A 14,984-nucleotide genomic window follows, 5' to 3' on the forward strand; every position below is an offset into this window, starting at 1 on the left:
CTAACGTCCACCTCACCGTCTGTTCAGTCTGGGCTTCCACTGAGCTCTGGGAGAATGGTCATTGGCCGGGGCCAGAAGTCAAGAGGATTTAGATATCCGGCACTATCTGACTCTTTTGCAACCCTCAGATTCAGTTTCTCAATATGGCAAGGATTGTTTGCTAAATGAAATAATCCCTCTAACTGAAAAGAAAATCATTATGTAAAAAATAGAAATAAGGCAGGCATCCTTTACATGACTTGTTAACCATGCAGCAATTAACTGGACCACTAAGGGTTAATTCTGATCCTGAGTGGGCCCAATCAGGTTCGTTTCTGCCATCTTATTAGGTTAAATAAATAGAAACTTCTTGCAATATCCATCCACAATGATAAGCAATTCCCACTATAATGGATGGCTAATATATAAATTCAGCCCACATCAGTTTTGTGTCAACTAGCAAAAACAGAAACAATGGAAACTAGACAGCCATGGCTCTGCATAGGTCAACAACCAAGGTTATCTGTATTCAATTACTGGTATCTGCAAACTTGCATACTGTCAGCTGATCGTAGACTAAATGAAAACTTATCATGCACAGAGGCAGCAAATACATTTATTTGAAGCAGGCATCATATTAGTTCACTGGTTTGACTGTGGTTAAGGGAAAAAAAGGGGTTATCAGTCTTTTGGGAAATTCCTTCAAATATAACCTGCAGCAAATATCTAAAATTGGGGATTATCTATGTTATAAATCTTTGTTCAAAAAGTAGAAAAGGAACAGAAATCACTCCGTAGCCCTCTAAGACGATAAATTATATTATTTAACAATAGATAAACTTAGGGCACCTTTCCTGTGGAGCAGCCCTATTGTGAATTTGGCTTTAATCTGCTTCACCTTAACATCTGTTCAGTGGAACCAAAGATTTGGCTGTTTTGGACGCAGACAATAATTTGTTTGTTAACCGCTTTGCTGGAACAATACATCATTGCAGAAAACAAAGCCTACCAACACGACGCGTTTTTATCTGTTTCCTCTATCTGTGTTCCTTTTTCCACAAGTGCAAGTTCAGGCTTTTGAACTGTTTTCCTAGCGATAATTTGTGATGCTGTTAGTTTCATAACCCTGGAAAAACAGATTTTTTTTTCAACCTTCTTTTTCATCTTTGACCAACAGATGTTCTGTTCAAAACCTGTAAGGACTCATGAGGTACGTACTAGCAAATTATAATTGTTAACGCCCCTGTGGAAGGAAAATGTCAATAAATATTTGTTATCGCTGGCCTGTTTGGAAACAAAGGCATTTGCTTCACAGAAGTTCACGTGCCAGACCTTTTTATGCATCTTTTCCAGCAGTCCATTCAATTAGACATCTAACATTTTGTTTCTTTTCAGACAAGGAAGTTAAAATAACCTCATAGAATCAAAAATAAAGCATAAAAGCACGAAGGCATCCTGTATTCTATGGTAAAATAGCACTTGAGCTCATTTCAGGGATCCGAATGCAGCCACAGAGCTGAGCTCCAGCACTTCACCATTGCACACTAAAGCAGCAGTAAAGGGCAAAAATCTAAATGCATAGTACCGTAATGCAAAGAAATGCCCCAACAACATGTGGCTGCTGACAACTGCAATCCATACCTATGGATAATCTCCCCTGGCCAAATGACTCAACTAAAATCAGACTTAACTGCAACTCTTCTCCTCCGGCGAGAGATATAGAGTATGTTTGGTTCTGACTTCTCCCTCATGTCACTGCAGTCCAGACTCATCCTGCTACTGAAGGAGGAGGTAAAGCTTAATTTCTAGATGACTGAAAAAAGCAAATGCTATCATTTTCAAACGCAGGTGGTGAGCTGCTATAGGCATTCAGAACTGCCCTGCAGAAATACCAGGAAAACTTACTTATGCCACCAGTGCCTCAAAGAGCTCTTAACACATCCTTGCACTGTGCCATTCCACTTCACTCTGCTTCTTGTTGAGCTCTTGTATTTCCCTCATTTTATCTCCGGGTGTGTCTGAAGCTGTAGTTCTATTCTAAAGACTAGGATTAACATCTAACACATGCTGTGATGATTTGGCAAATCAGCCTCTGCACCACTAAAATGAATGCTGTTTTACAGCATGGACTGCACTGCATGTGTTTCAGCCAGCACAGCCCCTGTAGGCTGGAGCTTCCTTGCCTTCTCCGTAGCTTTTTGTCCTCTTGTTGATGCAAAGACTAGAGGAGTTGCGGGGTGCATCCATTTACCTGGCTACAGTGGAGCATCCTTAAAATGCAAGAAACTAGCCATGCAAATGAGACAGAAATGGCTGCCACCCAAGGCAGAGGAATTTTTCCAAGTCTGAACCCTATGCAGGAAGCAACTTCTTAGTAACTATTTGTTTTATGGATTCATTTGAGGAGCTGATAAAACTGAAAAGAGGGCTCCTGAGGTGTTTCACTAATCAGGAGGACAGGGATCTGCATTTCTCAGAAGTCATATGCAGGAGTTTGGGTCTAGAAGAACTGTGACCTACTTAGAAGACTCTGACTTAAGCCCCAAATAATGCTCTTGCTCAAGCATGAATTACAAGCAGCTGAAGAAAGATGAGCTTTCGCACTTGCGCTCCAGCCAAGTTTGCCCACATCTAATGAGGAAAAGTAGGATTCGGTGCCATTTTGTATTCCCGTGATGTGGTGCAGATGGAGGCTCGGCACACGCTCCTTTGCCTCCCCTTGCAAAGCGCAGAGCTGGAAAGCATCAGGTTGAAGAGCAGAGGAAGTGGTGGCTGTGAGAAGCTGCCTCACCCATGGGAGTAGAGCCGGCAGCAGCTCTGGTGACTGGAGATGGCTGAGCTGGAAGAAAATATTAAACAGCCCATGGCCAAAAGCTTGGGGAGTTACAGCAGCAGCCATCCGTGGAGGGAGGAGAAAGGCTGAGCCATCACACCTCAGCTTGAAAGACCTTGGCAGAGGCAAAGAGGGTGGCACACGGGCGCTGGCCTCAGCCCTGAGCTGGGTGCATGCCTCGCTGTGTGCCAGGCCCAGGCCCTGTCTGCAGCCATGTGGACCCATGTCCCATGGAAGGGAAATGCAACCGAGCTGAGCGCTGCAGTGAGTCAGCCTTCTGATGCAAGATGGGAATGCAGCTGGGCTGGGCATTGCTGTGGGATTATAAAGTTAAAAAAATGGAAAAAAGCCCTTGGGGAAAGGGAATGCAACTGATGGGAGAAACAGCGGAAGAGGTGGACAGGATGCATCCTCTGTGCATGCTTCGAGCACTGGGCCGTCTGTGGATGCGAGTAAGGCTCCCGAATTCTGTCATCAAGGCCACACTGGGCTGCCCGTGGTGCACAGGCTCAAAGTGCACAACACTACCTGCTCACCGGGTCAGGGTTGCCCCACGCTGCAGGCAGGGTTTTGTTCAGCAAGAGAAAGGTTTTCTACATAAAAGGCCTTATATCCAAAAGACACCATTTTAACTTGGCCGCAGCAGCACTGGAAATGCATTCTGGGGAACAGGAAAAGTCCACGGGGCGGCTGTTGTCAGAAAACAGTTTCTGGAAAAAATTAAAGTTCTCCTGAGGCATGTAGAAAAATTCCAGGACACTGTATTATTATTGTTGTTATTATTACCCTTGATCTTTTGGAAGGTGGAGAGGGAGCACATGCCGTTTTAAAGAAAGAAGACAGGACATCTGCAGCCTTTAAAAGGCAAAGCACAAAGGCTGCTGGGCTCTCCTTACAGCATTTTTAATTATCTTTCTTAAGTTTCCCAAATAAAAACATCACATTGAGCCTCACCCAATAAAGCTATGTGGGTAAATACAATACCCATTGTCTAATCAATATCATATTGCTCATGGCTTTAGCTCGTTCAATATCTGAGATCACTGCCTCCCGACTCACACCTAAGGATGCCAATATCTGCTTAATGTTGGACAAACTGCAGTTGTCATTCCCTGTAACAGAGTTCTTTAATCTCATTAATAACCTACAGATACCAAAGTGCAGCTTCAAGTAAAGCTGGCTGGAGCGTGCCAGATTTCCAGTGTGCAGTTTCAGCTCTGGAGTGGGGTGGGTTAAAGAGCCCTGGTCCTGCTGGGGCTGCAGCCCCTGCCCCACTGCTGCTGTGCTAGGGCACCCATGAACAAATTAAAAAAAAAAAAAAGTCAAATGCAGAGGGCGAAGAGGTAAGGGTATGAGCTCAGCCAGATGCCGTGACTAGGACAAAGTGTATGACTGAAGTATATCCTCCAAAATACTCTTTCTGGGAGCAGCAGTGCTGTGTGCTTGGTGCGGGCATGCCATTGTGCCCACCCATCATCCCCACTGGAACCCCGGGGCAAGCAAAGGGCAAGCAGCGAGAGCGCACCTGGCCCAAGGCCTGTCCCAGCAGTGCATCCATGAGCCCCGCAGCCCCGCGCAGCTGTCCGGGCGCGATGCCGCCACGTCCGAGCTCAGCACAGCTCTGGGGAGCCCAGAATGTATCGTGAAATAAAAACAGCTGCGAGGGAAACTCATATGACTAGGATAGGTGCCATCTAGCAATTAACAGCCAGAAGTTTTGATCTGGAAAATCACATTTATTTTAATTGCTTCGCTGTTGTGTTCATAAAGAATTTGGCTCATTTTAGTATTTTCCTTATTAGATATACGATTTAACTTTGGAACAATGTAGTCATTAGTTCCATTGTTCCAGATATTTCATCACGGGGAAATGAATGATGGAGACATGTTCTGCAAGGAAGACTGTTTATAAATATTTATCCTTGTCTTAACAGATATTTGTGTAATCCAGCCGAGTTTTCTAGCACAGAATTCAGCAGTTGTTAATCTGGCGCATGGCAAGCTGCACATCTCCTAACCTCTGAGCTCAGCAAGCGATCTTATCAAAAGGACAAAGTGAGAGAAGTACACTTTTGTTTTACAATTATTTCCTTTTCAAGACCCAATTCTTTCCACTCCCTTCCGTGGGAAGACACGTGTGTCAGATTGCCACCACCGCTGCCATTCACTGACATGCTGACCCCGCGGCAGGCGCTGCCCTCAGAGCCCTGTGCCATAGGCAGGATCGGGCCCTGCACACGCAGCTGGGAGGGGAGCTGTAAAAAATGCATGGGCCCTTCTGCTGCGAATGATGCTGCTCAGCTGAAAGGAACTGGGAGGTGAAAAATGGAATTTGGCAGTTCTGTGCCGCTCCACCATTTGGTGCTTGTTGTGGGACTCCAGCAAAAGGGAGCTATCACTGCGGGCATAATTTACTTGATTTTAAGGATCTGTATGAATTCTGGCACCAGACCAAGTAGCCATTAGCTATGAGGAGTGCTTCCCGATGCTCATTTGTTTTCCATGTGTGAATTTTCACTCATCCGAACTTTCTTTAGAAAAAATTTTTCTTCATCAATTCCATGTGGAAAATGCAACAGAAACCCAGATAATAAATTATTCAAGAAACACAACAGTTTTTGTTTTTTTAAATGGAAAACTACTAGTTCTGGAATCAGACTGTCTGCCTGCTTTGATTTCTGATATCTTAAAGCTAAGTGTTATAAAATGATACGGTTGTTCACATGCTCCAGGATAGGCTTTTGGGCAAATTACCCTAAATAAGGTAACTCAATAGCCAGGTAGGCAGGCTTTAATGCTATTACTATTAGGAAAATACCATTAATATGAGACATATGCGGGCCACTATTACATCAGCAGGGCCTCACTCACGCAGTATGTGGGAGCAGTGCTGTGGATCGTAGCAGCGGTGCTGGGCCTTCACACACGTAACGTGCCTTAGTCTTGAGGTCAAAATCTGTTAATGCAATTTTGAGTATAAGAACAAGAATTTAAAATCCATGTGGTTTTAATGCCATGTTCTGAGATGGGGGGGCAGGGGATGATTTGTTGCGTTTCTTTATTTGGGCTGCTCGCACTGAACGTGAACTCCTTTGAAATGTGTGTGTGTCACATCAAGACTAACTTGTGAGATGTGATGAACAAAAACAAAATCTCATTCCATTTCTTTGCTCAAAAAGTTTGATTTTGGTTGTGTTTCAAATTATAAGGACCATTATTGGTAATCTGCATTTACTTCTCATTGAAGCATTACATAATAAACCAAAACCGTGTGTCAGATGTACCGCTCCCAAATAAGTGCACTGAGATAAAGTGAGACCTCTAAGAGAATGCCTGTCCTTTACAACGAGAGTATTCCCATTTTAAACAATTAATATATTTGGGTTTCTTCATTTCTGCGGTCTCGTAGCACAACTTATAGCTAAAGCGCTGTGTTGAACATGCATATTTTGGACCGAGCTCTTCTCTGTGTCTATTTAACAGCTACTCACAGCTGTCTCTGCTTTAAACGTATTGGGATAAAATTTCATCACAAAGCCTCATTGCTACAAAAAGAAAGGGAAAATGGATGCAGGCGGGCACAGGGTGAGCATGCATGGCCAGCACCCCTTGCAGCAAGACCACAGTGGCAGTGGGGGATGAGTGGGGAGGGGGCAGAGGTGTACCCAACCTGGGCACTGCAGGTATGGTGGGCTGTGCATCCCGAGCTGCTGCCAGTTTGGCTGTGCAAAGCACACCTGCTGCCCTCAGATCTTAGCATGGAGGACACAAAGCTCCCATTCATTTCTCTGAGTGCTAAGACACAGGGAAGCGGTTCAGCGGTGCAGTAAGCACAGAGCAAGCAGCAGTGACAGTGACAGGAAGGTACTGTCCCTCTGGGTGCTGGCCGCCACCTGACTGCCATCCAGGAGCAGCTCTGCTGGTGCCTGCAGGAGACTGGTTTTAATGTGGTATATCTGCTTAACAGCTTTGCTGATCGTGTTGCTGCTGCATGTGCACATTTTAAATGTACTTTTAAATTTACTTTGAGGGCTTCCTTTGACCTCCTGTAGCAGATGTGGGAACCCTCCAGCCCTGAGCTGCAAACAAGTGTCCAGTGCAGCTCCTGCTGCCTATGTCCCCCCTGCTCCCATACACAGCTCTGTGCTGCAGGCAGGGCTCCCACAAGCTGTCTGCACATTGCTATGTAAACCAGTGTCACCTGCTATGCCCCCTCAAGGCCATGAGCCATGGCAGTGCCACAGCCCTGGACACTGCTCCTTGCAGCGAGCCCCTCACTCCAGCAATACTCTGTGATCTAACATATGGATGCATTGATATGTTTCTCTTTATGTAGAGACATGTAATGTGATGCACACACACACACACACACTTTTTTTCTTTATCCATATCTCTCTATATAGAGAGAATATACACAAAGAGCACAATAACACTATTAGATAGAGCAAATTACCAGCAACAAATGCTGTTCTCCAACACGGTCACCACCATTAGCTCTGCATTTTCACCAGCAATGAAAAAGAGCACACATGCCACACTTGTACAAATATGCACCAACAGAGGTGACCACTGTCACTGTCACCACTGCTGAAATGCACTGCCCACCACTGCACTCACATCCACTGGCTGGTCTCCATAAACATTCAGCAAGAGTCAACGAATGTCAGTGATGCCATATTTTTTTTAACTCACCTGTTCCTGGAGATTCTTCTCCCTTGAGCTCCTGCACCTGATGGAGGTGTTAACATGGTCAGGTACCGCTTTCGCTGCACCCATGATCAGCCTTGCTGAGTGCACCTTTGGTGATTTTAACACAAACATCTCACTGCAGTCACTGTGGCTGCAGAATCCTTTTTCTAAAATTTTAATCATGACCCCAGCAATTATGATATGAACTTAAACTCATATATGGACTTATAGTCTGAGTGTGCCACCAGCAAGGCAGCCGTGCACAGGCCCTGCAGCAAGCAGCTCCACATGCCGATATGGGCTGGTGTGGCGCCGGCTCTACTACCCACAGGCACAGCTTTACACAAAGAAAGGAGAACATTTTTAAAAAACAACATCTCCTTTTCACTTTCTCAGTGAACTCATGTCTGTTTTATGGAGCAGCAAGCCTGGATTTGCAAGGCTTCATTCTTCTGGTTTGCAGTACCAGAAACATACTACTATCTGTGTGAGTAAAGCATTTTCTCCGGGAACACGCCTAATAGTTCGAGTCAGCCTACCAGATGGGTTGTAAAACACTTTGAAACAACTCCACTCGAAGGATATTGTACTCCTGGAGCTGTATGTTTGGTTTATTATAAACAGAGCTTTCTAAGTAAAAAACATAGAAATGCTGTCTACTTCTGAAGCAGTCTGACATGTGGAGCTGCTCTAGATCTCCACAGAAACAGAGCTGAATTTATCACTCCCCCTAAATATCAAAGGGTCTCGAGAAGCAGCCGTATCACTTTGGGTCTTTGTAACTGGAAGGCAGTGCGAGTGACTGACAAGCCCACATACTTTTAATTTATCAGTGTTCGGCAGCCTCCCTGCCGTGAGCCAGCTACAGGCCTTCCTGAGTGAGCTCCGGCTCCTCAGCAGCACTGCAGGACAGCATCCTGGTCCAGAGGGTGGCAGTTTTGCCCCTTTCGTCCCCAGACATGGCCACAGGATGGTCCATGGCCCCACCATGTCCATCCCCACTGCTGGAGGTGCTGCCCACACCCACACACTGTCTCCTCCCCTCCCTCCCAGCTCACCCCGTGGGGATGCTCGCTCCCCAGTCACGGCCCAACCCAGGACACCCTATGACCAGCCCAGCCAGGTGGCACACAGTGTGGCAGAGGCAGTGAAGCCAGGGACGTGCTCCTAGTGGCACCCACTGACAGAGACCAGGCCTGAAGCACTGGGCCTGGCTGTGGGCACCCGTGTGCTCATTGGCACCATGGCCACCTCATTTCAGAACCTGCCTCACCAGTCACACCTCATTGTGTGACCTTTCTGTTGTAAAATGGTCCTCTGGGACTGGCTCTGTAGGCAGAACCACTGCATCTCCCTCAAAGCTGGGAGAAGCTCAAGTCAGTGAGTTTCCGTACCACAGAAGCACCAGCAGTGGGGATGAAGCTTTTGGCACTTCTCCTCCTTGGAGGCTCATTTTTATCTCCGAGTCAGTGGTAACATCTCCTCCCACCATCTCACATTTGGGTTGACTCCCATATTGGCAAGGCTCCTGCTCAGGAGACCTGGGAAGGGCAGAAAAGCACTGTGGCCAACACTTACCATTTCCAGTCACTGTTTCACTCTTTTTTCGGAGCCCAAGACACTGGGATTGTCCCTGTAAAACACAATTAGTGTCTGCATTATGATTCATTAAAGATCACCCAGAAGAGAAAAGCTAAGCGGATTTTTAATCTGAATTTGTACAGGCTTTTCTGTCATTCTTTAAGCAGCTCCATTATTATTTTTCCCATAATTTGTATAAAGTACTTAGCATTCAAAACAGAACCTTTTTAACCTTTTGCCCAACTTAGCTTTATGTACTTTAAAAAAAAAAGAAGGGGGGTGGGGGGGACTGGAGATGGAGAGGGAGAGAAACCCTTTAAGTGCCCTGGGCCTGGGTTCCTTCAGTGTGCAGGCTGTAAATGTTTTACTTTGATTTGAGATACATGACAATAAATTAGGGGACATTTATCAAAGCTGCTTTGTTGCATTGCTGACAAAAGCTGCTTTTTGCATAAATTACTGCATTATACAAATACACTTAGCAGGATCCTGTTTCTTTGATGTTAGTGGAGGAGATTTATGTCCAATGGAGTTTTTATTTATCTGCCCTAGTTCACCTCAACAAGGGCAGGACATATTCCTCAATTAGTTCCATACCCCTAGAAATGACATATATATCTCACAACTAGAAACAGAGAAATTTAAACAAAACAACACAAAAAAGCAAGTGCACTCTTTCTGGCAAGTCTAAACTACCGTGCGGCGTAAAAAGTAAATATTAGGCTGGCGCTCAGTCTTTGAAATCTTTGTTCCGAGATGACTTTGAAAACTATTTAAGTAAGCTAATTTTTACAAAACAATATTCCCTTTGCAGAAAGGCTTTTCTAGACTTCATTAAGGGACTGAGTAAACACGAGTCCACTTCAACAAATACTTGGTATCCAAATAAGTAGGTTAAAAGAATAGATTCCCTGTGCAGCAATCCTCTGTGGAACCGTATTTATGCTAAAATCTCTTTCGATGAATATCTCATAAACTAATGGCAGGCACTGTAGGCTAAATGGTGAATTAAGATGGTTAAAAAGGAACTTGTCAAATGAATAAATTGGCTAAACAGTCCCTTTTCTTAAATGAATACAGAATCTCTTGAACACAGTTTGGAGTGCCATTCTTCTGCCACTCACCGTCTCCAGCCCTCAGCTCGCACGTAATTTATTTTGTCACTGGGTCACCAGTTCACACAGCCCTACGTGGCAACGTGGAGTTGTTACTATACCATAGCCTGAAATAATTCTGCACAACTCCTTTCTGTCCCGGATTTAAAAGCAAAAAGGAAACACAAAGCAACCTGTGAAGGCAGGGGCTCAGCAGAGGGAGCTGAGTGGTGAGGATCAGGATGGTTTCACAGTGTTGGCCCTGGGGTACTCTAGCAGTACCCAAGCCAATGGGCCATTCGTTGTCCTCAGTGGGAGCTGAATCAGATCAGGGTGTTCGCAAAACCCAGATTTCCCACTGCCCTCCCCATCACGCACACAGTGATGCTCATCAGTCATTGGTTTGTTCCTTAATCACCTCTGAGCAGACCACGCAGAGGAGAGGGTCTAAGGCCAACATGACCAGCCAGGCACAGCTCATGCTGCCAGGCTGCTGTGAGCCCTGAAGCCCAGCCCAGAGAGAGAGGGAAGGCAAGCTCCTCTGAACATTCAGTGAACATAGGAAAACAATAAAATTACACCAAAATAGATTTTCATTATTCAGGCAGCTCTGGGGACCAGATTCCACCCAGCGCATTTCAATGATCCCAGACAATGGATTACTATCATAATTTGTTCTTAAAAGTCTGTTTAATTGGCTTACTTAGCCACCTGTTCAGAAGAGTTACCATGAAAACCAGTTTTGCTCAAGTTCTGAGCTCCAGCCTTTCATCATTCCACCTCCTTCTCTTCCAGCTGCTATAAAATACCAAGCAGTGCCTACCACAGATTTAAAAATAATCTCCTCATTGTCCAAATGCGAACATAACCAACCAGAAAGGAGCTGCAAAGCTGCAACACAGTGTGCTGATAGGGGCATGTACTCACTGCCTATTCCTAGCAGGAACGTCACTTTATTACACACATGCATGTATAGTAATGGTGTAAAAACATAAAGACTGATATGCACATTCAAGGTATGTAAATATCATAGAATCCTAGAATGGCCTGGGTTGAAAAGGACCACAATGATCATCGAGTTTCAACCCCCTTGCTATGTGCAGGGTCGCCAACCACCAGACCAGGCTACCCAGAGCCACATCCAGCCTGGCCTTGAATGCCTCCAGGGATGGGGCATCCACAGCCTCCTAGGGCAACCTGTTCCAGTGTGTCACCACCCTCTGTGTGAAAAACTTCCTCCTAATATCCAACCTAAATATCCCCTGTCTCAGTTTAAGACCATTCCCCCTTGTCCTATCACTATCCACCCTTGTAAACAGTTATTCCCCCTCCTGTTTATATGCTCCTTTCAAATATTGGAAGGCCACAATGTACCCTTCCAGCTTAATTGCATGAATCACTTTCACATTAAGACGATCCATAGAAACAGAGAAAATTAGCCGAGGCCTTTGGAAGTGCTGTGGGTTACTGTGACAAACAAGAGTGAAGGGAGGCAGGGGCGTGAAGCCCCACTGAGCACCATGTACCATGCTTACCGTGCACGCAGCCACAGGGCTGCACCAGCTCGCATCCCGCTCACAGCAAACAAACGCTCCTGGCAGGGGCGAGCAAACACCGCCTCTGCTCGCTGCTGAGAGCACGACGGCTGCGTAATCTAAACAGACAGCAGCATGTAAAAATGTAAATATTTGCTATTGGTTAATACAGTCCTAAGTTACTGCTGGAGCCAGCTGCTTCGGTTTTTGTGCACAGGGACGCCTATGTGCAACCCACTCCTCGTGGATTTCAGTAGAGAAATATTTTTAAGAAGCCATTATCTAAACTGCTGATGTAATAAGGCGCTGGTATATGAAATACACTTAATAACTCAACTTTAGTTATTTATTGTGAACGAGGGTGCATTCTCCTTGATTCCATTTCCCAGCGAAATATAAGTGGAGCTTTCATCATGAGTGCTTGAATTTATGGCAAGCAGACCAAGTGACATTAAGAAAGCCACACAATCCCTTCATTCAGGCTTTAATAAGGAAGCCAAGGAAAAATTATCCAAGCTGGTTTGCGGGTGACAGCACAAGAACTTTTTGGAGTCAGAAAGTTAGCACGGAGGCTCCCTGTCAGCCCATTAAAAAGCAAGGTTGGCATTCCCCGATATTGGAACCATGTGTGCAGAGGAATTTTTCTTCTGGTAAGACATTCCAAATATTGTCCCAGAGCCAAACACTTCGGTGTTAGACTAATTTAAGCAGTATGTTGGAATCAGCTCTCAGGACTTTGATCATATGGAGATCGTTTGTTACAAATTGAACTAACCCAGTCTCTATTTCTGGTGGATCAGAACTATGGATTTGTTGAATTAAATGCCTCATTTAATGCAGTTTGCACATGAAAAGAAAGCTGCACTCAGGAATCTGATAGTGAATTTTTCACCTAACCAACAGGTCTACTTTTTTATTACTTTTAAACCTAATCCATACTCAGTCCACACTGTTCTTAATAAGCCTGAGGCTGTTTAGAGTGAAGGTTTAAATCAGCTCGTATGTTATGGGGGGAAAGCATCACTGAATTATCAAACCGTGTAATAAGGAACACATTTGAATCCAATTCAAGAAATAATTTTATGAAGAAAAATAAATTAGTCCTTGGTTGTTATTTACCATCCAAACAGTGCAGTGCTCTTTCATGACAATAGCGGAGGGAAAGCTGAAAAATGATTTTGCAGACATAGGTTTTGTTTTCCTGCCTCTCACTGCTGTCCCCGTTTCTGCAGCTGAGCTATTGTGAGGGTTAAAAGTGCACAAAATAAAGCATTTCCACATATGGCTGCACTTTCTTTCCATTTCTTGAAGTTATAATGTCTTTAACTCATGATAATGATATTATAAACTGTCATTTAGTGCATTCTGAGTATATTAAATACATGAAACAAAGATGTGAGATTCCAGCTGGACCTTGATCAGAAAAGCCGAAATGTGACTCACTAGGACTGCAGATAGCTGACGTGCAGGGCTCACAAGGGAGGCTGTGAACAGGTAGCTGCTATCACAAGAGAATAAAACAAAAGAAGAAAAGTGGGATGAAACACAAGAATGGATACTCAGATGGTTGAGTACTTTGCAGGAGAGCTGTGCATACAATCATTGGTGCACTACTGCACACCGGGCTGAGACACTCAAGTGTGTCATTGTTCTCTGCCTTGAGGAATTCACGATTTACACTGTTTTCAACAGGTTTTCATATTGAGCCCCACACAACATAACAGCAGGACTCTGTTAGGTCCCAGGAACCCTCCTTTGCTGGTCCTGCAGGCAGCGAAGAGGAAAAACTCGGGTACATGGAGGAGATTTCTGGAGCCTGCCTCACTGTTGTGCTGGTGAAGCAGAGCGATGCCATTCCCTGGCACAAACAGGCTGTGTGCACTCAGCCCTTGGTTACAGGCGCATCTGGCCACTGCAGCTGGAAGTGGGACAAAGTTTGGGAAGAGGATGAAAGAAAATCATGAACTCATTGTCAGCCCAGAACAAGACTCTCCCAGATAATCAGGACCTCTGTTGGGTCCTAGGTACAAGAGAAGAAAATAGTGACATGCAAGCAGAATGGCCATTCCCTGAGCCTGACCAGGGCACGCTCAGCCCCAGTCCCCCAGGGCTCCACCATTTCCACCAGGGCAACACAGGGCTCAGGCCAACCAGCCTGAGACCATGCTTGCCTCCATGGAGCCACCAAGAGCCTGTCACCTCTTCTGTAGGCTCTACCAGCACTGAGGTTGCCACAGCCAATGCAGGACACAAGGAAGCAACAGGGAAGCAACAGGGAAGCAGCAGAAAAGTGTGCCCCGAGCCCCAACTCCACACCTCGGGTGGAAGGACGGGAAGGATCTCCCTTGGGTTGTCCCTCCCCTCTCATTACACAGAGGGAGCAGAGTTCATCCTTCATAAAGAGAAGGGAAACTGAAACTTTAAATAAATAATAATAATAAAAAAAACAATAAAAAACAGTTATAGAGCAGATACTGATTTATACACACACATACACATATATATTTTATTGGCAAATAAAGAAAGATCAGATCTTTAATGAAATCAGGATGGGTTTGGGACGTGAACTTGAGCTGAACTCCTCAGATTTTCATGGAACTTCAATTAAAAGAGTTTCAGAGGAGTTGTTGAAAGCCAAGCACTTGCCATCGAAAGCTTAATTTAAAATGAGAAGCATTTTTACACCACATTTCCCAGTGAGATTCCACCCCTGATCCTAATTATATATTTTTTTCTTAAATGATAAGTTTTCTTCTTTTTCTGATCAGCAGTGTAGCAATGTATATAGGTTCAGTTCCCGGCATACACAGTAGTTATACTGATAGCAGCGCCCATCGATATTCAGCAGAAAATTAACCTGCCCTTTCCACTGTGAAACCAGTGGTGAAACTTCAGTCAACTGTTATCGTGAGCAATAAGTAAGGATTTAGAAGTCTGATAAATGCTAAGACCAGCAAAAAAAAAAAAAATCTTTTTGGGGAGAGGAGTTAAATCTGGACTCAGACAGCAAAACACCACAAAATAAGATAAAATGGAGATAGTGGTTTAATCTAAGCTGCCTGTTCTCATACAGTCTTAGTAATATGAGGCTGATACAAAGCCTCACTGTAAGGCCCTTCTGAATGCCAGAGAAGTCAGGCAACTCAGTTCTGGAGCACTGCTTTGAGACATTAGCCCTGCTTTGTCAGTTTGCCATGATTCAATCTGAGAATCACTCTCAGGAGGTGGGAAGGGAGGTGGAACAGACGCTGAACAGTGGCTGAAATGAGACAG

General features: G+C 44.9%; 1 long non-coding RNA gene across 4 annotated transcripts in view; it reads right to left on the reverse strand.

Moving 5' to 3' along the window:
* LOC121111680 overlaps positions 1-14,984 on the reverse strand; it is a 141,752-nt gene that overhangs the window by 26,434 nt on the left and 100,334 nt on the right. For 3 of the 4 annotated variants that reach the window (XR_005862897.2, XR_006931198.1, XR_006931197.1), the window contains exons 6-8: positions 9,080-9,134; positions 7,505-7,541; positions 1-5,768 (exon numbers count right to left, since the gene is read on the reverse strand). The exon at positions 1-5,768 is cut by the window's left edge and continues 26,434 nt beyond it. This is a non-coding gene — a long non-coding RNA (uncharacterized LOC121111680). Of the gene's footprint in view, positions 5,769-7,504; positions 7,610-9,079; positions 9,135-14,984 lie in introns of all 4 variants that reach the window. The other variant, XR_006931199.1, reaches the window with a different exon arrangement.

Source organism: Gallus gallus, chromosome 11, assembly GCF_016699485.2.
Source record: "Gallus gallus isolate bGalGal1 chromosome 11, bGalGal1.mat.broiler.GRCg7b, whole genome shotgun sequence".
NCBI classification, from domain to species: domain Eukaryota; kingdom Metazoa; phylum Chordata; class Aves; order Galliformes; family Phasianidae; genus Gallus; species Gallus gallus.